The sequence below is a fragment of the Apodemus sylvaticus genome, chromosome 6 (assembly GCF_947179515.1).
Source record: "Apodemus sylvaticus chromosome 6, mApoSyl1.1, whole genome shotgun sequence".
NCBI lineage: Eukaryota > Metazoa > Chordata > Mammalia > Rodentia > Muridae > Apodemus > Apodemus sylvaticus.
The window spans coordinates 73657313-73662333 of record NC_067477.1 but is presented as its reverse complement, the minus strand read 5'-3'; the positions used below and the strand labels follow the sequence as shown (position 1 = coordinate 73662333).

At 38.2% G+C, this 5021-nt stretch overlaps 1 pseudogene; it reads left to right on the top strand.

The window, feature by feature from the left end:
* The first annotated feature begins 366 nt into the window (after window positions 1-366).
* Window positions 367-885, top strand: LOC127686677 (myosin regulatory light chain RLC-A-like; annotated as a pseudogene).
* The last annotated feature ends 4136 nt before the right edge of the window (window positions 886-5021 follow it).

Below are 5021 nucleotides of genomic sequence, written 5' to 3'. Positions count from 1 at the left end.
TGATTCATATTTGAAATTGCCTCAAAGAACTACTTTTAAGCAGGTCCACATTCTCTATTTCCTTTCTTCTCCTCTACCTTTAGGCTGTGGGCTATAAGGGGGTTGAAACATTTAAGAATCATTATTAAGTATGTTTTAAAAAATGTAAGCTTACACCAAAGTTAAGTCAAGATTAGGTAAACTATTTAAATAGACCTATAAATCCTAAGGAAATACAAGCTGTCATTAAATGTCTCCCGAGCATAAAAAGCCCAGGGTTGGATAAATTTAGAACAGAATTCTACCATATTTTCAAAGAAGAACTAATAACAGTATTCCTCAGGCAGAGACGATCACTCTTAGTTCTTGTGGCTGAGCAGAGATTTAACCACCATGTCGAGCAAAATGGCAAAGACCAAGACTACCAAGAAGCACCCTCAGCACAATGTCCAATGTGTTTGCCATGTTTAGCCAATCTCAGATCCAAAATTTCAAAGAGGACTTCAACACGATCAACCAGAACCAGGATGGCTTCATTCACAAGGAGGACTTATGTGACATGCTGACTTCAATGGGAAAAAATCCAACTGGTGAATACCTGGATGCCATGATGAGCAAGGCCCTGGGCTCCATCAATTTCACCATGTTCCTGACCATGTTTGGAGAGAAGCTGAATGACACTGACCCTGAGGACTTCATCAGAAATACCTTCACTTGCTTCGAGAAAGCAATTAGCACCATCCAGGAGGATTGCCTGAGAGAGCTGCTGATCACCATGGGCAACCAATTCACAGACAGGAAGTATATGAGCTGTACAGGGAGACCCCCAATGGCAGAAAGGGGAATTTCAACTACATCGAGTTCACACTCCTCCTCAAGCACTGAGCAAAAGACAAAGATGACTGAAGAGCTGTGGCTTCCAGCCAAATGTTCCCTGTTGTCACTGGGATATTTCTGAGATTTTTCTCTTGGAGCCCATTGCATGCCCTCGCTTTACTGCTTGTTGCCTTTCGCGTTTTGTATTTATTCTCATCCACTTTGGGCCACATGTATCTTTATAATCAGACTGGAAATGAGACTTTCTGTCATTATCCTATGAGAAAGTAAGCTAATTTAGCTTACAGGTAGTCTTGTCCCTTATAATAGCTGCAGCCACGGAGTCAATATATGATTTCAGAGAAAGTTGTCCAGTCAATTTTTTTTCTGAAAGATAACTAAACTTTCTGATAAAATAAAATAAAAAGAACCAGTATTCAAATTGTCGCACAAAATGAAAACAGAAGGAATATTTTCAAACTCATTCCATGAGATCACAGTCACCCTGACACTTAAGCCACACAAAGAATCACCGAAGAACAAGAATTGCAGACCAATTTCCTTTATGAATATTGATGGAAAAAATACTTGATAAAATACAAACTGAATCCAAGAACACATCAAAAACATCATCCACTATGATCAAGAAGGCTTCACACAAGGAATGCAGGGATGATTTAATATACATTAAAAAAAATGAACAACATAATCCACCATCTAAACAAACTGGAAAAAAAACACATTATCCTCTCATTAGATACTGAAAAACCCTTTCATAAAAGCCAACATCCCTTAATGTTAAAAGTCTTAGAGAGATCAGGGATGCAAGGTAGATACCTATGCACAATAAAGGCAAATCTCAGAAAGTCACTGGCCAACATCCAACTGAATGGAGAGAAATGTAGCACAATTCCACTAAAACCAGGGAAAGAGAAAGATACTCACTCTATCTGTATCTATTAAACATAGTAAATTAACTTCTAGCTAGAGAGAGAAAACAAAAACAAAAAACAAAAAACAAAAAAAAAAAACCTAAAGGATATCAAACAGATAAAATTTGGAAATGCAGATGCCAAAGTATTGCAATTTGCAGATGATATGATGGAATATATAAAGAACCCAGAAAACTCAGCAAACTCATGCAGCTGATTAACACTTTCAGCAAAGTGGCTGAATATAAAATTACCTCAAAAAAACCCTCAGTACTCATTAGTCTTCTTTTATATAAACAATAAATGGGCTGAGAAAGAAAGTAGATGAACAATACCCTTTACCATAGCCACAAATAATATAAAATATCATGGCAATATTCTATCCATGGAATAGATCAATCAAGGGAAAGAACTATATGACAAGAACTTCAAGTTACTGAAGAGAGAAATTGATGAGTGATTGGAAGATCATCTCATGAATCAGTAGGATTAACATAGTAAAAATATCCATATTACTAAAAGCAATCTACAGGTTAAATGAAATTCCCATCAAAATTCAAACACAATTATTTACAGACTTTGAAAAAGTATAAACTTTAATATGGAAAAATAAAAAATCCAGGATAGCTAAAACAATCCTGGGCAATCAAGGAACTTCTGGATGTATCAACATCCTTGATTTCAAGCTGTACAACAAAGAAATAATAATAAAAACATCATGATATTCTTCTAAAAACAGACAGGATAATCATTGGAATATAATCAAACATCCAGGAATAAACCCACATACCTAAGGACACTTAAATTTTGACAAAGAATCCAAAACCATACAGTGAGGGGCAGGGGGGGAAGGAAAGCATCTTACATAAATGTTGCTAGTCTAACTAGATATCTGTATGTAAAGTAATACAAGGATATCCATACTTATCACCCCACACTAAACTGAAATCCAAGTGGATCAAAGATCTCAACATAAAACCTGACACACTAAATCTAATAGAAGAAAAAGTGGGCAATTATCTTGAACTCACTGGCAAAGAAGCAACTTTCTGAACAGAACACCAATCAATAGCTCAGGCACTAAGATTAACAATTATAGATTGGACCACATGAAACTGAAAAACCATCTCCAAGGCTAAAGACACCATCAATAGCACAAAACAGCAGTATAGAGAATAGGGAAATATCTTCAACATCCCTACATCTGACATAGAAGTAATAACCAATCTATATAAAGAAATCAAGAAATTTGACACCAACAAACCCAATAACCCAACTTAAAAATGGGTTCAGGGCTAAACAGAGAAATCTCAAGAGAGGAATTACTAATGGCTGAGAAACTCTTAAAGAAATATTCAACATCTTTAGTGATCAGGAAATAGCAAATCAAAAGGACTCTGAGATTCCACCTTATACCCATGAGAATGGCTAAGGTCAAAAACTCAAGGGACAACACATGCTGGTGAGGATGTGGACCAAGGAGAACACTTCTCTATTGCAGGTGTGAGTGCAAACTTGTATAACCAAGTTGGAAATCAATTTGGTTGTTTCTTAGAAAATTGGAAATAGTTCTACCCAAGAGCAGTCCTAGGCATATATCAAAAAAAATGCCCCATATGCTACAAAGACATATGGACAACTATGTTAAAACAACTTTCTTCATAATAGCCAGAAACTGTTAGCCAGAACATAGATGATCCTCAACTGAAGAAGTGATAAAGAACATGATACATCTGCATAATGATTATCCTGCTCTTAAAAACAAAGATATCATGAAATTTATAGGCAAATATGTATGGAACTGAAAAACATCATTCAAGTGAAGTAATCCAGATGCAGAATGACAGGCAGGATATTGTAGTCAAGTATTAGTGGGCATTAGCCATAAAGTATGCTAAAGAATAGCCATGCTACAATCCTTAAACCCTAAAAAACTAAGTAATAGTGATGGCCTAAGGGAGCAAGCTTGAATCTCATTCTGAAGGGAAAATAAAATATACCTCAGAGGTAGATGAAGGAAGAAAACTGGGTGAAAGAATGGACAATCAGAGCAGATTAAGAGAGGGGGTAAGGAGAGAGAGAGAGAGAGAGAGAGAGAGAGAGAGAGAGAGAGAGAGAGAGAGAGAGAGAGAGAAATCAGAAATTGTTCTGGGGCCATCTCTGGGACCTCTGGGACTACCTGGAGATATAGTACTGGGAGGTACCTGAGAGCCTATTGGCATGACCCAAAATGAGACTCCTAGCAGCTGTGAATATGGAGCCCAAAGGGGCCACCTCCTATAGCCAGGTAGACTTCCAGTGGAGGAAGGGACACATCAACCCACTTGTAAAACCTTCAATTTCAAATTTGTCCTGCCTACAATATGCACAGGCATAAAACTGGAGCAGAGATTGAGGGGCTGGCCAGTCAATGACTGGCCCAACTTAAGTTCCATCCCATGTGTAAGATCCCAAACTCTGACACTATTGATGATATTCTGCTTTGCTTGCAGACAAGTGCCTAGCATAACTGCCTCCTGAGAGGTTTGATCCAGCAGCTGATAGAAATGGATGCAATAATCCATAGCCAAACAGAGTGTGGGTAGTCTTATGGAAGAGCTAGGGATAGGAATGAACAAGCTGAAAGGGTTAAGGACATCACAAAACCTTCAGAACTAACCTGAGCCCATGGGGACTCACAGTCAGAAGCACCAACCAAAGAGCATATATAAGGTTGACCTTGGTCTTCTACACATTTGTAGCAGATATACGGCTTAGTCTTCATGTAGGTGTCCTAACAATTAGAGAGGGGTTGTCTCTGACTCTGTTGTCTGCCATTGCGTCCCCTCCCTCTAGCTTGACTGCCTGTCCTGGGCTCACTGGGAAAGCATGGGCTTAGTCCTGCTGAGACTTGATGTCCCAGGGTCGGGTAGTGTACAATTGGGGTTCCCCTTCTCTGAGGAGAGAGGTAATGGGAGGAAGAATTTGTGAGTGTTGGACTGGGTATGGAGAGACTATGACAAGGATGCAAAGTGAATAAATAAATTATTGGAAAAAACGACACCATGAAATTGCTGGCAAATAGATGGAGCTAGAAAATAGCCTTCTGGGTAAGATAACCCAGACCCAGAAACACAAACATGTAGTGTACTCACTTATAAGTGAATGTTAGCTGTAATGTAAATGAAAAGTAATGCTGTGGAGGGGGGATCTGGGAAAGGGGAAATCATTTGGAATGTAAACAAAGAATATAGAAAATAAAAATATTTCTAAAAAAGTAATGCTGTAGTCTACAGACCCCAAGAAGGAAAAGTA